At 34.5% G+C, this 26,783-nt stretch overlaps 1 pseudogene; it reads right to left on the reverse strand.

Annotated features, from left to right (window-relative positions):
- LOC125654290 (putative helicase MOV-10) overlaps positions 1 to 18,716 on the reverse strand; it is a 95,831-nt pseudogene extending 77,115 nt beyond the window's left edge.
- Positions 18,717 to 26,783: the final 8,067 nt, after the last annotated feature.

A 26,783-nucleotide genomic window follows, 5' to 3' on the forward strand; every position in this document is an offset into this window, starting at 1 on the left:
ATAAATCTACACAAACCATAGGATGATAAATCTACACACAAACCATAGGATGATAAATCTACACACAAACCATAGGATGATAAATCTACACACACAAACCATAGGATGATAAATCTACACACAAACCATAGGATGATAAATCTACACACAAACCATAGGATGATAAATCTACACACACAAACCATAGGATGATAAATCTACAGACAAACCATAGGATGATAAATCTACACACAAACCATAGGATGATAAATCTACACAAACCATAGGATGATAAATCTACACACAAACCATAGGATGATAAATCTACACAAACCATAGGATGATAAATCTACACAAACCATAGGATGATTAATCTACACACAAACCATAGGATGATAAATCTACACACACAAACCATAGGATGATAAATCTACACAAACCATAGGATGATTAATCTACACAAACCATAGGATGATAAATCTAAACAAACCATAGGATGATTAATCTACACACACAAACCATAGGATGATAAATCTACACACACAAACCATAGGATGATAAATCTACACACAAACCATAGGATGATAAATCTACACACAAACCATAGGATGATAAATCTACACACACAAACCATAGGATGATAAATCTACACACACAAACCATAGGATGATAAATCTACACACAAACCATAGGATGATAAATCTACACAAACCATAGGATGATAAATCTACAGACAAACCATAGGATGATAAATCTACACAAACCATAGGATGATAAATCTACACACAAACCATAGGATGATAAATCTACACACACAAACCATAGGATGATAAATCTACACAAACCATAGGATGATAAATCTACACACACAAACCATAGGATGATTAATCTACACAAACCATAGGATGATAAATCTACACACAAACCATAGGATGATAAATCTACACAAACCATAGGATGATAAATCTACACACACAAACCATAGGATGATAAATCTACACACAAACCATAGGATGATAAATCTACACACAAACCATAGGATGATTAATCTACACAAACCATAGGATGATAAATCTACACACAAACCATAGGATGATTAATCTACACAAACCATAGGATGATAAATCTACACACAAACCATAGGATGATAAATCTACACACAAACCATAGGATGATTAATCTACACAAACCATAGGATGATAAATCTACACACAAACCATAAGATGATTAATCTACACAAACCATAGGATGATTAATCTACACACACAAACCATAGGATGATAAATCTACAGACAAACCATAGGATGATAAATCTACACACAAACCATAGGATGATAAATCTACACACACAAACCATAGGATGATAAATCTACACACAAACCATAGGATGATTAATCTACACACACAAACCATAGGATGATTAATCTACACACACAAACCATAGGATGATAAATCTACACAAACCATAGGATGATTAATCTACACACACAAACCATAGGATGATAAATCTACACAAACCATAGGATGATAAATCTACACAAACACAAACCATAGGATGATAAATCTACACACAAACCATAGGATGATAAATCTACACACAAACCATATAGGATGATAAATTTACACACAAACCATAGGATGATAAGTGTATTGCAAGGCAGGTTCAGAATTCCCCCATACCTTTAGACAAGAGTGAAACAAAAATAAGTACTATGTAACCAAAACCTGTCTTAGCTCTGGACAAACATCCAAAACAGGATCACCCCGGAGAATGCAGTCCCGCAGCAAGTGTGGTACAGGATATTGTGGCAATCGATTTGGCAATTTGAGGGCATGCTTCCTTCCATTTCTACAATGATAGATAACTGATTTGTGACATATCACTGCTTATCATGTATATATTGTAATAAAGCAATTATTAATCACCTTTCTGTGTTAAGTAGTTAGGCTATTTCCCGATAAGTTTATACCAGTAACTAAATTGAATAAAGTTTACACTTTTATATATTTCATGACCATTAACAAACATGTTATACAACTTTTATTTAAAAAATGAATTTCATTTTTGAAAATACATGAGGGTATGACCTGCCACGTACGCTTCATGTGACATCACTGTAGAACAAGTTTATACTAATACTGGTTTGAACTAACTGTCACGCTTCATGTGACATCACTGTAGAACACTGTTTGTACTAATACTGGTGTGAACTGTCACGCTTCATGTGACATCACTGTAGAACAAGTTTATACTAATACTGGTGTGAACTGTCGAGCTTCATGTGACATCACTGTAGAACACTGTTTGTACTAATACTGGTGTGAACTGTCGACCTTCATGTGACATCACTGTAGAACACTGTTTGTACTAATACTGGTGTGAACTGTCGAGCTTCATGTGACATCACTGTAGAACACTGTTTGTACTAATACTGGTGTGAACTGTCGAGCTTCATGTGACATCACTGTAGAACACTGTTTGTACTAATACTGGTGTGAACTGCCACGCTTCATGTTGGCATACTTCATGAAGTGCTTTGAAAAGTATGCTATAAAGTGGTGCAATTTATATCCTCATAATTCCAATGTTATTTATTATGTTCCCCAAACAAAGTTTGGGAACATATTGTTTTTACTCTGTTTCTTATTATGTTCCACAAACAAAGTTTGGGAACATATTGTTTTTACTCTGTTTCTTCTTATTATTATTATTATTATTAGGGTCTTCCGTCTTCAGCGGAAGACCCTTCTATTATTCTATTGTTGATTTTTCACTTTTCTTCTTATTAAGGTCTTCCGTCTCCTGCGGAAGACCTTACTATTATTGTTCGCGTTCTTCTTCATTATTAAGGTCTTCCGTCTCCTGCGGAAGACCTTACTATTATTGTTCGCGTTCTTCTTCATTATTAAGGTCTTCCGTCTCCTGCGGAAGACCTTACTATTATTGTTCGCGTTCTTCTTCTTCATTATTATTATTATTATTATTTTTATTATTATTATTATTATTTTCCTTGGTAGTACACGCGTTTTTCTCAGCCATTTCTCGATCGATTTTCACGAAATTTTCAGGAAAGATGTCTTTTGGTGACGAGACTTTGCTTGCAAAATTTCGTGCTTGACGTCACTTCCGGTCAGGAGTTATCTCTCTTTTAGTGACTTTTTGAAGGGCCTTGTTGTCCACACATCTCCTCTGTTAGTTTTGAAGCTAGAGTCTTGAAATTTCTACACAAGATAGAGTAAACATTTTAGAAGATTTGTGGGGGATTCGATTTTACCGGAGGCGATTTGCCTAAACGCTCGCCTGGACCTGAAAAAATGGATGCCAAAATTTTTCGCCGATTTCGGCGATTTTTGACCTTTGATCTCCAATATCTTTTTTCTTGCAAATATTTTGTTAAGACATGTAGAACAAAAGTTGTGCACATTTACCAGATCTTTTCGAAAATATCAAGATTTAGGGGCTAGCCCCTTAAATTAGGGATCTAGAAGGGCTCAAAATCTACATCAAATATCTCAAAAATCATTAATATTTTGGTATAAGTCAAAGAACAAACAATGTTCATCTCAACAATCCAAATCTATTCAGATAAAAATTTAGGTCATATGTTACGTAATAAGGGATTTTAAGGGCCAAAACCATAAATGTTTTACCCCTTGTATCTCGAAAACGACAAATATTTTGAAAAGCAATAAAGAACAAAAGTTGTTCAGAATGATGATCTGAACAATATGCATATTTCGTTTTTACCCTATGTGGCCCCATTAGGGAGCTACAGTTTGGCCCCTAAAAATTACTTCTAGAAATAACTCGAGAACGGTAAAGAATTTCTAAATACTTGTTGAACAAAAAATGTTTGAAATGTCATGACCTTTCTTACGATATCAAGCAAAAGGGGCTGACCCTTTAAATTAGGGGCCCAGAAGAGTCCAAAGGTTTATGAGAATATCTCAGAAACTATTAATATTTTGTAATAAGTCATTGAAGCGGAAATGTTCATCTAAACGAGCTTGTTCTTATCAAATCAAAAAGTAGGTCATATGTTACGTAATAAGGGATTTTAAGGGCCAAAATCATAAATAATTGACGCCTCATATCTTGAAAACGACAAATATTTTGAAAAGCATTATTGAACAAAAGTTGTTCAGAATGATAATCTAAACAATATGTACATTTCGTTTTTTCCCTATGTGGCCCCGTTAGGGAGCTACAGTTTGGCCCCTAAATATTTCTTGTAGAGATAACTCGAGAACGGTAAAGAATTTCTAAATACTTGTTGAGCAAAAAAGGTTTCAAATGACAAGGCCTTTCTTACGATATCAAGCAAAACGGGCTGGCCCTTTAAATTAGGGGTTCAGAAGGGTCCAAATGTTTTTGAGAATATCTCAGAAACTATTAATATTTTATAATAAGTTGTAGAAGCGGAAATGTTCATCTCAACGAGCTTGATCTTATCAAATCAAAAAGTAGGTCATATGTTACGTAATTAGAGATTTTAAGGGCCAAAATCGTAAATATTTGACGCCTCATATCTTTAAAACGACATATTTTTTGAAAAGCATTATTGAACAAAAGTTGTTCAATGTGACATAACCTATCGATCAATATCAAAAAATGGGTCTGTGGGCCTCATGGCTCGCCTGTAGAGTCGATTTTTGTCGATATCAGTCGATTTCAAAAACTTGTAACTGGTAAATATTTTGTAAGGACATATTGAACAAAAGTTGTTCAGTTTATCGAGATCTATCGATTGATATCAAGAAATAGGCCTATGGTCCTAATGGCTCGCCTGTAGAGTCGATTTTTTGTCGATATCGGTCGATCTCAATAACTTTTTACAGGTAAATATTTTGTAAAGACATATAGAACTAAAGTTGTTGAGTCTATAGAGGGCTAACAAATGACATCAAGAAATAGGCCCGCGGGCCTTATGGCTCGCCTGGAGAGTCGAATTTCAAACGAATTTCACCGCAACTTTGCTTCAGAAGCTTATGATATGAAAAATTGATTATATCTAAAGTGTCTTAAAGTCGGAAACTAAATTGGGACTCATTTGTCTTTTCTTTTTTTTTTTTAAATCCAAGTGCATCAACAAATCGGACGGAAGACCTACTCGTTGCTCGCAACGAGATCGTGTCTAGTTATTATTCTTTTTCTCCGGTACTTTTTTGTCCGGTAGTGTTCTCAGAAACTACAAAAGGGATCGATATGAAACTTTCCAGGATGATAGTATAGCGTTTGTAGATGTGCATAGTGATAGTCATTTTGTTTGCACGTGCATGCACGCGCGCTCACGTGCATTGCAATTTTGGTACAAAAAATGGAAAATCAGAATATTGAAGGAAGCGATATAAAACCTAAATAGGATGATAGTATATCATTTGTACATATGAAAAATAATAGTTATTTTGCCAGCACGCGCACGCATGCGCGTGCACGCGCATTACAAAATTTGTACGCTAACTTTGGAATCAGTCTAACTTTTTTGTTGTTCATTGAAATGGCTTGAAATTCATATCATAGGTAGATATTGAGACCCTTAACTGATTTACATGGTCAAAATTACCAATTTGCACGCGCATGCACGTGCGCTTCATTTTGATTGGATAATGCTAAAACGTTTGTAACTATCTTATTTATGAAGCGAATGAGATGATATTCACAGCATATGTAGACAATATGTGTATCTATATGTTGGTGTAACAAAAAATGCCAACGCACACGCGCATGCGCGTGCAACGTTTTTTAAATGTTCAATTTTTAAAGGACGATAACGTTTTTGTTTTTTATCAAATTCTATTCATATTAGGGGTTTAGATGTATCTTGGTACTCCTTACAAATTGCTGTGGTTAGAATTACTGCTCAGCACGTGCATGCACGTGTGCTGATTTCTGATTGGACGATTTTAAAATCGCTATAACTTCCTTATATTTGGTGGAAACGTTATGAAATTCATACTGTGGGTATATGATACAAATGCCTGTTGAACGACATCAACAAAAATTCGGAATCATACACGCGTGCGCGTGTATGCACGTGCAACGCTTTCTTTCATTTCTTGGTACTGAAATGACCATATTGAACGTACTACATGTAATTAAAGGCTAAAATAAAATGATTTTTTCCTATAGATTCACAAGGACATCACTTTTTAATTGGGGGAGGTTTGGGGAACATCTGTAACGGTCCCCGTTACAATTAGAACTAGTTACAATTGTTTTGATTGGACAAAAATAAAGCTGAACAAGAGTTTATACATCAATAAATCCAAAAACGCGATGTATTTATACATGCCTGAAAACAAATAACATAGTGCGGAGAAACTATTCAAATTTTTGCAATTGTTAATAAAGTGAATGAATTGGAATTATAAGAATCAAACATTCTTTTTGAAGAATTTATCGATGTGTAAACTCTGGACATTTTACTCACAAACTGAACATAAAAGTGCTTTGCACTTTTATTCAGTTTGTGAGTAAAATGTCCGGAGTTTACACATCGATAAATTCTTCAAAAAGAATGTTTAATCCTATAATGAATTTCCAAAAGTTAAAATCATTTCTTATATTAATTTACATTCTTTCATTTCTGCAGAATTCAAAGTCATTATAAAAAACAACATGTTTATATATTTGTATTCATGTGTGCATTGTTCATATAGTAGGTCATACCATATCTGTTTCTCTCAGTCGTTTTAAATTAACAAATTAACCAAAATACGATTTGTATTAGTCATATTTGTAAGAAAATAGTGGCTTCACAACTGTCTTAATTAAGTATTTCATTGGGAAAATACTCACTACAGAAAGAAGACGATAAAAGAAAAGAAAATACTCACTACAGAAAGAAGACGATAAAAGAAAAGCTAAGCAATGTAGAGAATTAGAAATCTCAATTACAAAGAAAATGTGAGTTTCAGGCAGCATGACAATCTGAATTTACATGTTAAATTGACACTGACAAAGGTATGGTCTGCAGCTTGTGTCAGGAATTCAGTGCCATATCTGCTATAAAAATACATAAACATATAAACAATAAAATGTCTTTCTTTGTTGTTTCATTGGGTGATGAAAAATTTGCATAACCCGCTTTTGTGAGATAAAAAGTTGCTGTTATCCCTGATGATTTTACTATTGCTTACTGCAAATCAAAGATACCAACAAAACAGCCTCCCATCATGTTTACTGCAATTCAAAGATACCAACAAAACAGCCTCCAATTATGTTTACTGCAAATCAAAGATACCAACAAAACAGCCTCCCATCATGTTTATTACAAATCAAAGATACCAATAAAACAGCCTCCAATCATGTTTACTGCAAATCAAAGATACCAACAAAATAACCTACAATCATGGGTATATTCTATCAAACGTCAAATTACTAGCATATTCTATCTAAGGGCTGTTCCAGAAATGATCAAATGGGGGGGGTCGGGCGGCAAACGATATTTTTTTGTATGGGTGGTCGTATTTTTTCATATTTTAATTGGTCCGTGGTTGGACTGTTAAAAAAATATTTATTATGGGTGGTGGGTAGTTTCTATTGTTTTAATTTGTGCCATGTGGGTGTTGAGTTTTCAGAATATTTTTATTGTCGCTCTTGTCGTGTTGGTTACAAAACGTCGGAGGGAAAATTGAAAACGTGCTTTCGAAATGCTGCTTTCGAAATCGGAAATCGGAAGTAACGTAGAACTATTCGAGTTGTCGCTCTTTGCAGCGCATAACTTTCCATAACGGCACTCTTCAAATTAGAGGCGTGTTTAGTAGGATCCCTTTGGACGTGATGGCGGCGAACTCTGTTCTGTAGATTATTACAGTTTACAGTGCATCGATTTTGGGAATATTTTGAAACCAATAGGTATTCCGTTTTCTAATAAAAATAGGCAAACCTTAGTTGATTTATACGAGGGTACCGATGCGTTATATTTATCAGTCGGTGTGATGGTGATATAGAGGCCTCCGGGCGCGGGCTCCATTAGAAGACGAATGATTCGTGGAAAAACATATCCATACCCATTTCATGATAATAGCATCGTTTGGACTCCCAATCTTTCCAATCTTTCCAACATTCCCACCATAGATGCCTTTCATTGTTGATGTGACATCGTTTCTTCAGAACTACTGTGATACAATGTCGCACAGGCATTACCGCGTCATTGACTAGAATTTTAGTCCAAAAAAAATCAGACATCAAATGACTGGTATGTTCTATCTCATCCATGCTGTAAACATGGTCAGTTTTACTTAATTCTCAAAATATTGTAATATCTGTACCTCTGTGGTCGTTCCCCTGGAACAACCCAACCTTGACCTGAAGTGACCGATGTCTGGTATTTGTTGAAAGTTGAGACTTGCTGTCCACTTCTGTAGGTTGTACCCACGGACACCATGGAGTGATATGGGTCAGTGATTTCTGCTGTGATGTAACGTCCTATACTGAACTTCTCAAAATTCATCACCAACAGTTGTTTTTCTATTCCTGGAAATCTGCAACAGAGACGGATTATTACAAGAAAACTGAGACAATTATTTCATACTTTTCCATTATTTAAGAAATGAAACTTATAATTCTTTATTTGATGCATATATCAAACGAAAAATTGGAAGGAAAACTTGATGAAAAAATCAAAATTAAGTTAAAATTAAGACAGGAATTTATTTTTTTAGATTCCTCCCATTATTCAGGAGTACATTTTTGTCCACTGAAAACACACAAGTTCAGTTATTCATCTGATTTTACAATCTTAGATTATGTTCACTTGCTTATACACAACAAGAGTACCGGAAACAGTACATAATACACCCAACACAAACTAATGTAGGGTGTTCAAATTAAGGAGCCCCCCCACCCCACCCCCATACCCATCACAAACTAATGTAGGGTGTTCAAATTAAGGAGTTAGTTTTTGTGACATTGATTAGCGAACACAGCCCTCCCCCTCCCCAAACACACTTCCGTCCAGCAACATACTTAACCTAAGTATACTTTTAAAGTGATCTAAAAAAAAATGTGTGTGTGTGTGTGCAAGTGTGTGAAACTTACACCTGTTTACTAGTTTAATTCACAGGACTGCGAGCAGATCCCATTTTCCTATGCTTTGTATGCACTCTTCATGGCAGAATAATCCATCAGTTCACTTAGGTCATGATCAGACAATAACCTAAACTCTTTGATCAGTTAATATCTTCCAAGACATGATCAGTGCGGGTATGACTGATGATTATTTGATTTTCTAGGCTGCTAATCCTTTGTGTCATGGGTTGGTCCACTTTGTATACTTTTGACTTCATGCTTTATTTTTACACAGTGCTTAATAAGGAATCTTACTGAGTATGAGTTGATTTCTGCACTGATGACCATCATTAATTAACTCGTCCTACTTTGAGAATAATTACGTCACTCATTATTTCTTCACGCTTTGTGGATCAGGATCTGATCATTCCATGAATAGGCTGTGGCTAGCCTTTTTTGTATATATTTCACCCATGTAAAACTCTTCCGTTTGACCCAAAAATTTGACAATAAAATTGTTCGATATTACATATTTACATTTACCGGTAATTGAATTTAATTAAATGTAGATAATGGGATCATGTTTATTGGATATTTTCTCTTTCTCTCTCTCCATAATATGATGCCATACGCAACTAGGTTAAGGGCTTCCATTGTAAAATGCACTATCATTATGGGGTGAAATTACACCTCATTACACTTGTTACGGTTAAACACCGAAACGATACTACCCATATGTTGACTGTAACTGAGATACCATAAATTCCCCTCATGGTAATTTCCTGTGACATCAGTTGAATATCATGCAACACTTTATTTTTGGAAAACAGCTAGAGGCCCTACTTGTGAACAAAAGTTCAGGTTCATGCGGGTAACCAGTTGAATGTTTATTGATATACTCAGAATGAAATAAAAATCCTTTACATGAAAAGTGTTGGAAGCAAATGCATACTCAAACTAAACATGCTGTAATTTAACAACATATCAACAGTCATCAGCAAATTACCGGGGTTGTCCACATCCCTATACATATCATACCGTTAATATACAAGACAGAAATTGTTCCCTGCACTTTTGAAACGCATAAATATATCTAAAATATGTTTCAGAAAAATTTATATTGTTTTTTATAGCAGATGATCCTGAACTTTGCCTCTGTTTCTGTAGAATGAGATTATTTATGTACATAAGGAAATTTTTAAATGCATCAATCATTCAGATTAGGGGTGATTTCAAGGTCACAATACAATATGAATATCACCTTCATGCATACTATATATTAAAAATAGAGAATGATTTGATATCATAAAGGAATAATATATAATCATTTGACAAGAAATTTTTTCACATATACAGCTTATCACTTGATAACGGTAGTAAATAACAACAAAATATTATGACACTTTCCCCACGATACAGCTATAAGAACCTGTACGTTGTGACGTACTTTTTCATTGTGATGTCATATAGTACAAAGTGCACAGAGGTACATTTATAACAGCACTGCGATTTTTCTCGGGTAGCTTTAACTGAGCTGTGTAATCTTAACTTTTGATGTGATAAGAACTCTACCATATGCTGCATAGTGCCTACCTTGCTTCAAATGATATATTGATATAGAGTGACATGGCCGGATACAAAGTTATCTTTCCTTTGTTCACTTCCACATTCCCTGATTTCATCATGGCTGTATGCTCATTCAAGTATTTCACTCCTGTAAATTATAACAAGTATTTCATTCCTGTAAATTATAACATTAAAGTGTTCCTGTAAATTATAACAAGTATTCCTGTAATTTATAACAAGTATATTTCACTCCTGTAAATTATAACAAGTATTGCTGTAAATAATAACAAGTATTTCACTCCTGTAAATCATAACAAGCATTTCTGTAAATTATAACAAGTATTTCACCTCTGTAAATCATAACAAGTATTTCACCCCTGTAAATCATAACAAGTATTTCACCCCTGTAAATTATAACAAGTATTTCACCCCTGTAAATTATAACAAGTATTTCACCCCTGTAAATCATAACAAGTATTTCACCCCTGTAAATTATAACAAGTATTTCACCCCTGTAAATTATAACAAGTATCATCCTCCAGTATTCCACTCCAGTATTTCTTATTTCTTCAATTTGTGAAAATAAGACTGTATGTATTATTTTAAAAGTTTTTGTTTTTTGTTAGATTTGCCATAAATTTCCATGTAAAAAGAGGGAAGCATTTGATAAATTGCAAAAAGTATGTTTGGTCTTAGGTCATAAAACATTTCATATTTCCTGTTTAAAAACAGAAATACAAAATACCTACAATGTACTGTACATCAAATATGGATTAATTAAAGCACAATAACTTAATATTTCAACAATTGCCTGTATATCCCTTAATCATATGATGATACATGTAAAACTATGAAAACATCCCCTACCTTCTATTTTGATTTGTTTGCACTCTGCTGGTAGGTGGGCCCTAAGGAACACTTGCTCCCTCACCCCCTTGTTTTGTACCCACACTGTTAACCTCTTCCTCTCTCCAATATCAGCTTTGCCAAAGTCAGTCTCCACAGACACATGAATGCCATTTTTGTTTTTCTGAAGGTCATCTAGGAATGATGATTTCATACAGCTGGCAAATGCTGAGACACTGAAAGTAACTTTTTTAAATAATAGCATACACGGCTAAACAAAATTTTATCAATCAAAACATTCATATCTTAACAGTAATCTTATTTAGTATAATTATTTAAAACAAGCATTATTCTACAAACTCATGAACATATATGATTTGAATGAACTTTTTTCCCTAGTATTAATGTAATTTCAAGATACACTATAAATAGATAACTGCCCAATACTGATATGTTATTTCTACAAATGCTGTAAATTTTAATTGCACCACATACATTTGCAGAAGCGTTTTCAATTTAGAAAAGAAAAATTTGATTTTCAAAAATGATATTAATCTTTGCATATATCAAATTTACAGCTTCTAAAATATGAAGATGTGATGGAGCTTACCTAAGAGTTGGGTTGACTACGACAGGTTTCACAGATATAGCCCTCCAGCTACATTTGCCTTGAGAACTCTCAATGACTGTGATCTGTACTCTGTCCCATTTGCGAGGATTGTACTTGTCGCAGCACACTGACAAAGTGAAGAATGTATCCCTGTCAATGTATCCATGATCCTGCTGTACCGCGGATATCTGTCCCTCCTTCTCAAAAATCCTCAGGGGCTTCATGTTACTGGCCTCCAGTAGTCCACTCATCCTCCCGACATCCAATGTAACATAATCCCCGACGTGAGGAGAGTAATCTTCCAGGCACACTGCTGATAGGCTGAACTGAATATGACCATTAATGGTGCCGAATTCTCCATTGAATTTTTCTATGATTCCCACCATAGATTTATCTTGCACATCATCATTGTCCATATTCCAATTGGTTGCTAAAGCAACTTGAGTAGCCCGCCAACCACAGCTAAAATTTTCCCGCTTGGCGACATAACTTACTTCTTCCCCTACACCCAATCTGTTCTCTGACATCACAGTTTGGAAGGTGAAAAAGACCTCCCCATCAATAAGCCCATAGTCATTGTAAGTGTGAGTGACTTTTCCACATGAGGTTCGAGATAACCCCTCCTCCTCATCCGAGTTTTCAAGATCTATCAATTAATGAAAACTCCATAAAGCATACACAATACACACTCTGACCTTGAACTGATCTTATAGGACACAATACACAATATGACCTTGAACTGATCTTATAGGACATGGGTACCAGTATATACATCTGAAATGGGTACCAGTATAAACATCTGACATGAGTACTAGTATATACGTCTGAAGTACTGTACCATTTCATTGTTAGAAACCTACATCTTTTAAACTCTTTCTAAATGGGTGTTTTACTATAGGTCTGCAATCCTTTTGTGTGTGACATTGATCATGATTTTACATATGAAATTTATTTATCATAAAGATACACCTGCTTCATAAGCAAACTTTGTGTGATGTACGAGCTTCTCTAATCCCTATATTCCATGCATCACAAGAAGATGAGTGTCACTTATTTTCGTTTTAATACTGGAAACAGATAATACTGACATAGGTTCTATACTAAACATTCAATCATGATGTAACAATGTTTGAACAAAAGTTTATGATTATACAGCCTTGGCTGCACATCCTCGGATGTAAACTCTTGGTTTTGCTTTGTGTGACGTTGGTGTCGCCCAAGTTACTTCCGTGGCTGAAACGTTTACTTTGAAAAAATAAGAGAGATTTTCTTACAATTCAAAAAACATCAATGAAGATCCTTTATGGAGTCTGTACTAATAAAATGTTGCGCATATAAACAAGGCATGCTGTTGACACTACTGACAGACACATAAACAAGGCATGCTATTGACACTATACTGACAGACACATAAACAAGGCATGCTGTTGACAATACTGACAGACACATAAACAAGGCATGCTGTTGACACTGTTGACAGACACATAAACAAGGCATGCTGTTGACACTGCTGACAGACACATAAACAAGGCATGATGTTGACACTACTGACAGACACATAAACAAGGCATGCTGTTGACACTATACTGACAGACACATAAACAAGGCATGCTGTTGACACTACTGACAAACACATAAACAAGGCATGCTGTTGACACTACTGACAGACACATAAACAATCTGATCATATGCTCACCTCTGTAATTATCATTGGATGGTTGTGAGATTACACCTTCAGTCTCTGTAGTTTCATCCTCCTCATTTAAAAAGAAGTTTAGCAATTTTGAGAATACCGACAACATGGTGCCTTTAAGGAAGAATGATACTGAAAAGAAATGTGAAAACATGTCAAATTTGCTTTTCTTTCATTTCTCTCTTCTATACAGAAGTTTTATCAATGTTATTTATAAAACAAGAGGGTCAAAAGAACTCATACAGTCTCATACATTACTATAATAGCCCAAATCTGAATTTGCCTGACCTAATGCTGACCCACAAATACACTCCTGTAAATTAGTTTAACAATGGTAGCCTTCTTAATCTTGAGTAGGTTTTTTAATAAAAGAGGTACAGTGTTTGAAATTGGTTTTAAACTTGGTATAGACCACGGGTCTATATGCCAAAACAAGATGGCATAGACCTCATCGAATTGGCATAGACCACAATATTGAAAAGAAATATAACAAAAAACATTTTCATTTACTTCTAATATACTTAAAAAGCATATTTTCTTTTGTTCCATTTCCATTAACAATATCCTCCTTTCCTCAAAATTTATCAGACGTCGACTGACCATGTAAGGTCGTTTGGGATAACTTTAATGCTTTATATCTGGAAAATCGGCATTGACAATTTGGTCTATTTCAATTACAATTGGCATAGACCAGTGTCATTTGACATAGACTCGACCTATGGTTAATTTCGAATACTGGAGGTATTCATAGTTACAAAGTACAGGTATATCACACTAAACAATCATCCCTATGTACAAGTCCTGCAGTTCCTTCCTCAAGGCCGAGAGAGGGAGAGCATATACTGTACATGAATACAGTGATCCCCCATTATAACGCAAACATTTGTACCTCGGCAATTTTGGCATTATAACAGGAGTGGCATTATATCAGGGGAGGGTGTGTGTGTGTACAGCTGTCATTAGAAATCAAACAAATTTTATCTACTACATCAATGTGCTATTAGATTTCGGTGTGTCCGCCATCCTCAGATTTTTAAAAAATAATGCATATTTGAACTCAGATGCATAGGATTATCGTTTACGTAACTTATTATCTGCTCCAAACTTTGATACCTGGAGGACTAACGGTGGATAATTGGTTAAGCCTGCTCACTGAAATTTTCCTGCCGTTGATTGGCGATAATTAGCAGGGGTGATTATAACGGTAATTGACCAAATCGTAGCTGTAAATAGGTTGGCGGATGGCGGTATGCAGGGGATGGCATTATAACGGGGTTTTACATAGCAAGGAAAACGGGAGTTTGAACTTTTTTGGCGATATGCAGGGGTGGCATTATAATGGGGGGCAATATAGCGGGGGATCACTGTATAAAGGAAGATCAATACCACGTCCACACTGTACTTTGCAGTAGTTAATGTCACATTAACCAGTGATGGGGCAGTTTACCGTCTGTAACCAAGTTGAACTATTCGAAAAAGTAGTTAATGAAAATTGTAAGATATACCTGGTCATGAGGCATCTTTATGTAAAATATCAAAGACCTCTCTCCCTTAATTCAAAAGATATATTAAGTCATATGAAATGCCTGGTCATAAGGCATCTATGAGTGAAATATCAAATCTATATAATTATCCACCATGGCTCAAAAGATACAGCCAAGGTTAAAGTTTAAGAAAAGTAGGTCAAAGTCCAAAGTCACTTTGTCAAAAGTTTTGAAGCCATATGAAAAGCCTGGTCATGAGGCATATATATACGTGTGAAATATCAAATATATATCCACCTTGGTTCAAAAGCAATACACAATGTTTAAGTTTTTGAAAAAAAAGATCAAATCCAAGGTCAGGAGTCTTGGTACCAAAACAACGGTCTCATCACGAGACATCTAAATGCTGATACTGTATCATCATACTCCTTATTGATGTCTCATTGTGAAGTCGTAAATAATTGTATGAATAGTCAAAGTATATAACAAAAACAAAGCACAGGGGGGGGGGGGGGGGTTCAACTGACCAATTAACCAATTGATTATCCACCCCACAAGGAAACAGGTGATGTATCATCCATGTAAATGTCTAATTAACCAGGTCAAGCTAACCCTAGGCATTCACTGTTATCCAGGTAAGGTCCAAGCAGAAATAAGACCAAGAACTTTGAGAGGTTGAATTTTGAGCCATGGAGGGTCACCTGTAACACATTTATTATTTTTTTCACCCCCGAGTTTTGTGCGAGTCAATTTTTTTGTAATGTCCCACCATCTCCACCCCAATAAATTTTTTTCCTACCTAACGACCCAGTAGTTTCAGGTGTGGGTCAGTAACAACAAACCAACAATTGACTCCTGATAAGAGCATTTTCATCCTGCTTATTCCCCATATACAGGCCACATAAAATAGTGTAAAACTTTCAAAGAACATTTGATGTTGCTAGATATTTATCCAGGCAAGTCGATATGTTTTATGGTGTGACCGTTGAGACGAGCGAAGACCCATATAACGTCTTACAACACGACTTTAGGTATTTTATATATCACATCACATCGCTCTATTTTTTTCTCCAAACAAAATACTAATGACCATGCAGGATGCCATAAATCTTCAATAAATTGAATGATGTTTTCTAGGTCAAAATATATATTAAAAAACCAAATACTTTTGACAAATATTGCAATATTATTTTATAATCATGTTTATTTAAGTGGTACATGTATACACACAAACAAACAATTAAAATGAAATTTTACAAGCTTACTCTAAAGAACTCTAGACTAGCGAACTCTTTTTAGTAGTACCCTCAAACAGACAGTAATGTCATAATTTATTCACATCGTAACCAGAAACTGAAGATGAGAAAAACATATTCCACTATCACCATTTTACATGTATTAAGATTAAAATACTTGTGAATGAAATAGAACTAATATGAATATGTCCATTGAATTTGCTATGAATACAGTCTTCGAAACTAACTGGTGGTCCAAAGACTGAGGCCAGTAAAATCGGGCTTGGACTTCTTGAAATATCAAAACCACAGGTCCGTCGGGCTTGTGATTCTCAATTTAGAAAAAAATTCAGAAGCACACTTCTGGTGAAAAGATAATTATGAGGATTGAAATGATCTGATCGTTAGACCGTAACTAAAAACAAGAAAACAGCCAAAGAAAAGTCAAGATTTAAAACCGGAATTTGAGCAGAAAATTCCTTCCTCAATAGAAACTGAAAGGGTATGGCTGAATTACGAGAATTTCCGCACCGATGAACAAAATGTGAAAAAGTGCAAGTTCGTCCGTGGATCGTGGAACAGGCAATTTAAAATGGATGTAATAAAACAACAAGAACAAAGTAAATGACACAAATGTTTTTCATTTAGATATAGTCAATCACGTTCTGAAAAGAGCTGATCCAGCACAGAAATGCCTGATCGGATGGTTCTCAGATTTAGGATAGCACATGCTATTGTTAATTATCATCATAGGTTTATAGATTACAAATTCATAACTAGGCAAAATAAAATGGCTGTATGTATGTTTTAACATATTACAAATACAAAGTAGCAGCAACTTTTGTACCTTACATTGCAAAAGCTTCACGAGATATTTGAGAGATTAAGAAAGCAAACTTTTCAAGTTCCATACGTGATGGATCAACTGACTTTACAGATCAAAAACTTGAAAATTGGTCATTTTACTGTGGAGCGTTGCCTGCAACATGTTGATGTTAGATGCTATAATACCGAGCAAAGCTCGGACGGGCCAAAGTCCCGTCCGCGAAGCAAGGCTCTAAAGGTAACACGTATACGTAAAATAAAAAATGAGAAAATCTGCAAATGAATACAGATAATCTCTATATACGTTCACTGAAAATTTTGTGATCCATGTGGGCGCCGCCATTATGCTTTGTTCATTAGTTGCTTCTACAGTTATTCGTGTTTTATAATTTTGAATGCCAAAAATACAAGACTAACGTGCAATTTGTAATTCAAACACCCAGTTTGTTAAAAATGAATGGTATGATTATTATTGTTACAGTGAGTCTTTAGCCAATCATCAAATAGAAAAACAGAAATATGACTAAATAGATGAACGAGTTCATGAGTTTCTTTAAATAAAAATATACGATATATTTACGCTTACTTTTTACCACTTTGAATTTATTGGTTAATTTTGTTTTGTTTTAACTGTCTTTTAAATTGCAAACGGGGTGTATTGTTGTCTATAATTGTTTGATTTGAAAGACAAAAATGTTGAGGCTAAATGTGATGTCACAATGCATGATTTACGTCGGCTGGCGTTATATTCCCCGCTTTAAATGAATAGGCGGATCCTGTAGAACTGTTATCCTCGTATATCCCCCTTTAATATTTAGATGTTATTTGGCGTTTAGTGCAAGGAAAATTTCATAAATAATATATATTTTGAAATGAATTATTGTTTGTAATTGTTTGGTTTGAAAGATGAATAAAAAAGTTAAATGAATTGTAATTTACCGTACTGAACAGAATTATGACTATCACTTGGGACACGCCAATTACCATATCATGCTTCGCTCCATCCAACGGTCACACAGTATACATATATTAGCATGATGGTGATATTTTAATTTCATAAATAATATCTATGATAATTAGGGCACATGTTTTGTTAAAATGTTGATCTAGACATGTACATATGAAAGATAAACAAATGAATTCAAAGAGAAATGGTATAACGGAAGCATACGCATGAAGCATACGATATTGTTCATAAATCTCTCTATATTCTATGCAATTTCTTTGATATTCATTGAAATTTTTTCTTGTCAAAACGTATACGCAACGCGGTGCAGATAACAGTATGTAGCCGTAATTTTTTATGTAAAATATCAAAATCTCCATGATAACCTCCGTTACAAGTTTCAAAAACTTTCAAATATCTATATCTAAACCTACGAAATCTTCAGGACTCTCAACTCTACAGTCTACTTTCATTTTTCACAAAAAATGGAAAATGGCGCTAAAAGTCGTACGAATTTCATTAACTCTTACATATGCTATTTCGGGGTGCGCGACGTTCGGGACCACGACCGTCTAAAGACGTGCATATTAAAACAAGATGTGAAACACTGATGGCAGGAAATTAATTATGGTACCAACAGAAAGGTCTTGCCACAAGAAATATACATGTGAAGCTTCTAAGCCCTATCACCATCCATTCTTAAGTTATGACCAAGGTTAAAGTTTTTGCGGACAGACATGCAGACAGATGGACAGATCAAAAACTATATATCCCCGAATTTCCGATTACGGAGGCATAAAATAACTAAAGATTAATATCATCTCTTGAATGATTCCATTTCCATATCATATTTCAAATACTATTTACATTTCTTAATTTTGTGTACTCTAGTACATGTATAAGTTTGGAATATAGAACAATATACTCAGGGAACCATTATGGAGTAATAATATTGTGGTATTTAAAAATAAACCTATATTTCTAAAATCATGGCTAAAGAGTGGTCTGAAATACGTGATTGACGTGGTGGATGAGAATGGTATTAAGCCGATGGAATGGTTTACAGATAAATTGATTTGCAAGAAAAACTGGATTTGTGAATATCATATTGTAAAAAATGCCATAGGAAAATTACTACAACCTTTCGATGTTCAAAATATAATATATGAAAATATGCGTATAAAAGATAATTCATACTTTATACTGCTAAATCATGGAATTGTACGTGTGAAAGATTTCTCAAGTAAACTGTTCTATAATATTTATCGGGATAAGAAATTTGTACCTCCTCTACACCAAAATTTTTATTCTAAAAGCTTCAATGTTTCAAAACAGTCTTGGAGTGCAATATATAAACAAAAAATATGTAATATTTTTGATACCCACATTGCTGATTTCAATTACAGGTTGTTGAACAATCTAACCAGCAACCGAGTTATGTTAAAGAAATGGAAAGTTACTGATACGGATTTATGTTCACTATGTAAGGAAAAAGAGGATAATGAGCATCTGATACTGAAATGTAAAAATATTTGTGATATTTGGAAAATTGTTGAGAAAACATTGAATTTTCAAGTTTCATGGAAAAACATTGCTTTTGGTTTTTTTTGGGGGGAAATCAATGAGAAAACAATCTTTTTAAATAATCTTTTATCACTAATTGCATGTAAAATTTACAAATATAAAATGTATTGTAGAATATTAAACAAAAAAAAGAGCAATCTTATGACATTCGAAATCATGTAAAGGGAATCCTTGAATTCAATGTATCTGTATACAAAAAATTAAACAAGGTATCTTTTTCGCATATTCTTGATAGTATTGTAAAAAAAAATTATAGTCTTATATATTTATATTACAAATTGTGTTGCATGCTATTCATATCATGTACAAATAGAGTAAAGGGAAATGATCTGCTTTCCCTTTTACATGACTACCCAGGGTCAAAATAGACTTTTTGGCGTGTGAGAAGGGCCCTTTGGGTAGTTTTCACGAAATACTTTAATATCCTCTAGAAATGATGTACATGTATTTATATTTGTATAACTTTGTTCTCATATGATTATATAATCTTGTATTTCTCTTAGTTTCTTTTCCTTTTTTCTTCTTCTTCTACATCCTGCGAGATGTAATAGGGATTATATATTGTATTTAGGTGGAGCTTAGTCAGGGCCCCATCCCTGGCAGCTTTCCACACTTTTTCTTCTTCTATCATTTAGTCTATTTGTTATATGTTATAGTGATAGGTCTGGGAAATAAAAAATGTCATAACCAAAACAAAAAAAAAACAAACCAAAAAAAAAAAAAAACCTTCCTTGAATGTTAATGAATCTCAATGAAATGACAAATGAACAATTCCATTACATACATAATATATACGCAAAGTTTGAATCATATCTGTTCATTAGTTTCTAAGATATACTCTGGTCAATGATAACACCCTCTTACAAGAGGCTTATGGGCCACATCACTCGCCTGAGTCACCTTGGTCCTGCCATTATTCAGCTGTTGAGATTTTTGAAAGATTTCTTTTATCAATCTTTATTCCCATGGAAAACATTGACCCTATATTGTGGCCCTAACCTAGCCCCAAAGGATTACAACATAACTTAATATGAGTTAACATAACAGAGATGCTTCAACACCAATATGACTAACATAACCTTGCTGTTCTGGATAAGACCAAGGTCATAGATCATTGTATGGTATGAAGACTTTGCGATAGGAAATCTATATATAGAATATGAAAGCTCTATCATAAATAGTTCAGGATATAGGTAAGATTTTTATTAAAAGTCGATCAAACTTCCAGGTCAAGGTCACAAGATCAAACACCAAAGTATACCAAGGTCTTGCCATATTGAATCTATATATAAGATATAAATATTTTACTTTGAATAGTTCAAAAGATAATCACTAGGTCAGAGATTTAAAAAGTAGGACCAACTCCAAGGTCAAGGTCACAAAGTCAAGCTTCACAAAAAATAAGGTATTGTCATAAAAAAGCTATATACAAAATATAAAAAGGTTAAATAGTTCAGGAGATAATGAATAGGTCAGGGATTTTTTTAAAAAGTAGATCAAACGCCAAGGTCAGAAGATCAACCATCATTGTGTACAAGGTCTTACCATAAAGAATCGATATACAGCATATGAAAGCCCCCCCCCCCCCCTAAAATAGTTCCGAATATATCTATTATTTCTGTTTCCTTAAAAGGAGGACAAACTCTAAGTTTAAAGTCACAAGGTCAAAGATCATGATATTAAATGAGAGGTTTTACCATAAGAAATATACGTACAAGATATGAATTCAGGACATATTATATAGGTAAGATTTTTATTAAAAGTAGGTGAAACTTCCAGGTCAAGATCACAAGATAACACATTATTGCATCACATGAAAGGTCTTTCTGTAACAAATGCATTTTAAAAAATATGAAAGCCCTAGCTTAAAAAGTTCAAGAAATATTTTTAAAGATTTTCTCATATATCAGTATATAACACTTTGACCCCCTATTGAGGCCCCATCCTACCCCTGGGGACCTATATATTACACAAACTTGGATCTATTTTATATCAGAAAGTTTTCATGCAAATTTGAACTTTTGTGACTAGTGGTTTTAGAGAAGAAGATTTTAAAAGATTTTCCCTATAAACTCGAATGTAAAACTTTGGGATCTTTACTGTCAAGCTTAAGTACTTGCAATATTGAATCTAGTTACAGATCAGACCACTCTGCAATATCTTTGTCATTAACTTTCAATGAATTCAAAAAAGGAAGGGGGCTATGGAAATTCAACAACTCCCTACTTTATGATGTTTATTTAGAAAGCATTATAAATAAAATTGCACAGGTTAAAAAACAATATGCAGTCCCGGTTTAGAACATGGAGAATTTTCACAGACTTCCAGATGAAAGAATTTTCTTCACTATCAATGATCAGTTATTCCTTGAAACCCTGCTATTTGAAATAAGAGGTAAAAGTATTCTTCTTATATCAAAAAGAAAAAAACACAAAGAAGAGCAGGAGTTAATGAAAGAAATAAAAAGTATTGAGGAAAATATTTCTGAAGGCTATATAAATGAGTTATATAATAAAAAACAAGAGCTTGAAAAAATTAGAAAACATAAATTACAAGGAAATTATATCAGAAGTAGAGCTAAATAGGTAGAGGAAGGGGAAAACCATCAAGCTATTGGTTGTTTGTAGTGCTGCAATATCGGTGCATAGACGTTGGAGCTCTCTGTCAATGATGGCGTTCTTCCATACGTCATTCATGGCTCCTGGGTCACTATTGAAGCCGGGACACAGGGTTCTCACGTTCCAGCTGGTTATTCAAAAATTCAGTGATGCTCAACCGAAATGTTTGAAATCCGAAATAACGATAAACTTAAGCTTGCTAGAGGTATTTTAAGGAAAAACAGAGTGCCAAAAATAACTGGGCTGTAGAGACCCTCGGGGACTAACAGTCCACCAGCAGAGGCCTCAACCCAGGGGTCATAATGTAAAACTTATACGGTACCAATTTTGATACACCAGATGCGCATTTCGACAAATAATGTCTCTTCAGTGATGCTCAACCGAAATGTTTGAAATTCGAAATAATGATAAACTTCCTAGAGATATTGCTTAAAATATCGTATTTAAAATTCTCTTGATGTTAGATAAAAACTGAAAAAATGAAAAGATGCTGCCTACCCGAGTTATACTTTGGGGAAAGACTTTGCTGGCCTGAAATTCGTCTATCAAGTTGTGTGGTAGAATTGACCTTCTCCAAATATTGCTTTGAAATATAGGAGCCGATACTTTTATATTTCAAAATAGCATTTCTCGACCTCGGAGGTTATTCTGCAACATCCACGAAAAATGTTCTCCCTCGGTCGTTGGACCATCAGATCCAGTTAACACACAAGCATTTCAGTTCTACTTTTAGAAGCGCACATTTGTTTAAATTTTTTCAGTCGTAGACAAAGTTATTCTGGCCATCATTTTTTTTGTAAACAGATGTGAAATAACAATCACTACTAAGCATGTGACGTCACTAGGTACAGTAGTCCCCGGGCAGTGTGAACTTTCGTGGCTCGGTAATATGAGGGTGTTATATGTGACAAATATGATATAAAAAAACCCAATCCTTCATACGAATCATTACAACTGAGAACATACCAAATAAAACACCTACAGGTTGAGAGAAGTGGAGGTAAGTATTGCGACCCTACTCTATCCTGAAAACAATTATTGATGCTTTCAAGGGAATTATATCTCTACTAACATAAATTACATGTACCGTATGTATAAAAAATCTGAAAATCGATGGGTATTTATGACAGAAAAGGAATGCTTGTTTTTTGGGGTGAATATTTTGAAGTTAAAAACGCCAAACAGTTCTCCAAAGCAGCCGTGCAGTTTCTGACATCGGTACTGAAAACAGATATATAATTCTAATGTTGTTATTTTTGCAGCTGTGCAATTTTCTGACATTGGTACTGAGAACAGATACATACAATTCTAAAATTGTTAAGCAGCTGTGCAGTTTTTAGCTCAAGTGAGCTTTTCTGATCACCCGTATTCCGACGTCCGTCCGTATGTCCGTCTGTCTGTCTGTCTGTAAACTTTTAACATTTTTGACTTCTTCTCAAAAACCACTGGGCCAATTTCAACCAAAGTTGGCACAAAGCATTCTTAGGTAAAGGAAATTCTAAATTGTTAAAATAAAGGACCAGTCCACCTTCCAAGGGGAGATAATCAGGAAAAGGTAAAAATAGAGTAGGGTCATTAAAAAATCTTCTTCTCAAGAACCATTGGGCCAGAAAAGATGAAATTTATAGATAAGCTTTATCAGGTAGTGCAAATTTTAAATGATTAAAATCCTGGCCCCCAGGGGTCAGATGGGGCCACAATAGGGGATCAAAGTTTTACATACAAATATATAGGGAAAATCTTCCTCTCAAGAACCACTGAGCCAGAAAAGCTGATATTTACACGAAAGCCTTCTGACACAATGCAGATTCAAGTTTGTTAAAATCCTGGCTCCCGGGGGTAGGATGGGGCCACAATAGGGGATCAAAGTTTTACATACAAATATATAGAGAAAATCTTTAAAAATCTTCTTCTCAAGAACCACTGAGCCAGAAAAGCTGATATTTACATGAATGCTTCCTAACATAGTGCAGAGTTAAGTTTGCTCAAATCATGGACCCCTGTGGTAGGATGGGGCCACAATAGGGGATCAAAGTTTTACATACAAATATATAAGAAAAATCTTGAAAAATCTTCTTCTCAAGAACCACTGAGCCAGAAAAGCTGAGATTTACATGAAAGCTTTTTGACATAGTGCAGATTTAAGTTTGTTCAAATCATGGCCCCTGGGGGTAGGATGGGGCCACAAGGGGGATCAAAGTTTTACATACAAATATATAGGGACAATCTTTAAAAATCTTCTTCTCAAGAACCATTAGGCCAAAGAAGTTCACATTTACATGAAAGCTTTCTGACATAGTGTAGATTCAAGTTTGCAAAAACCATGGCCCCCAGGGGTAGGTTGGGGCCATAATAGGGACTACGGTTTTACATGCAAATATATATGGAAAGTCTTATGATATGGACCAAGGTGACTCAGGTGAGCGATGTGGCCCATGGGCCTCTTCTTTGACATTGGTACTGAGAACAGATACATATAATTCTAAAGTTGTTATTTTTGCAGCTGTGCAGTTTTCTGATATTGGCACTGAGAACAGATATATACAATTCTAAAATTGTTATTTTTTTGGGTGCTTGAAATTTTATCCCGATCCCATTGGATATTTATAGACAACTTTATTTGTCACATGATTGATGGTAAAAAAAAATTAAGTAAATACAAACGGTTCCCCGTTATAAGTGCACAGTCACGGAGAAAATCACTGTGGGTGTGACCGCTCGACAAGGGATGCTTACTCCTCTTAGGCACCTGACCCTGCCTCTAGTAAGTTGAGAGGTCCGTGTTTGCCAACTCTTACTTTGTCTTCCTTATAGGTAGATTGATTACGGTTTTATTTCAGTTATCGTCACCTTTTCATTGTTTACTAGAAACTGTAAATGATCACTTGCATAGCTGGAGTTATCAATAATTTCCAAATATTACTTACTAGAAACGAAACTTGAACATTGAAGAGAGTCACGCCGATTCGAGTGAACAATTTCTAGATGTACGAGATGTTCATTCAACCAGTGTTCACTATCGGCACTTTTCTCCTCCTATAAATGTCTGTTCTGTAAAAAGAAAATTCTAAAGTACATGCGAGAAAAAAAATCTGGTAAAATGTCTCTCCAAACTGCAGGAGAAGCCATAAAAACCCTGTAAAGAATAAAAGTGACTATGATATACTACTATGAAAAATTCGAGATATTGATTTGGTTGCTTGAGAATCGACTTTAATGACAGATTTCATGTTTTGTCCAACAACTCAAAAAAGTACCCATACATTTATGTCAAACAATCTGAATTACCTTGAAAGGGTTATAGAATTTCAAAAAAGAATTGTTTTCAAAGGTCCATATTATCTATATAGAATCTGAAAGAGGTTCCCAATTTTTCGGCGATTTTGAAAGGAACAAAATTAAAGTTTTAGCCCAAAAACTCATAAATGTCCCCACATATTTATGTCAAACGACTTGATAAATAAGCAAAAGGTTACATATGTTCACAGAATGCTTGTTTGCAAATGTCAATAACATCTATATCGAATTTGAAATTTTTTCCAGTTTTTAAAATAAATATTATATCATGTTTTTTGCCCCCAAACTACGTAGGAATGTAAAACAACCTGATTTATAATCAAGGTAAGGGACTTTATACTTTCAAAATATACTATTTTGCAAATACCCTTAGGGAGGGGATACCCTCATTATCTTTACTAGCCCATTGTTTTTAACGTTTTATTAAAGAATATATTTCATATATGACCATGATGACGTCCACGAATACTCGAATATAATATTACTCCCAAATATTAATTTTTCGTATTTGTTTCAGATAATTGTTTACCCGGGACTGGCGATATGCAATGCACGACCATTTTTTTTTTCTTCCACTGTAAATGTACAGACCTGGCTGCAGACCTGTTTCTGACCTGTCCCAATATCTTTTTTTCACAGAGCTACAGTTCTGCTGCTAATACAGACCGTGACATACGTGTAGATTGTGTAAATAAACTGAATAGAAGAAGAGGAAATATCAGTGTAGTATAGTGAATGACGGACTGATACTATAAAGTACCTTGTATTTCATGGATGATGATATAGATGCAATTACGTCTATGTAAGCATATATTATAAAATATTGTATACTTCTGTCATTTGTAACTGGTCAGAGAAAGAGGAACGAATCGCCAACATACTGGCGTTTTAATGTGTCCTTTTAAAAGTATTAGACTAAAAAATACCATTTAAATTCCGTTTCGTGTGGAGATCACGAAGTTACAACAATATTGAAAATAAAATATACAAATACTTAATCCCAGAATTTTTTTTATTGATGACGGCAGTAGTCGGGGATTATAAATTTTTTTATTGATGACGGCAGTAGTCGGGGGTTATAAATTTT

This window comes from Ostrea edulis, chromosome 7, assembly GCF_947568905.1.
Source record: "Ostrea edulis chromosome 7, xbOstEdul1.1, whole genome shotgun sequence".
NCBI lineage: Eukaryota > Metazoa > Mollusca > Bivalvia > Ostreida > Ostreidae > Ostrea > Ostrea edulis.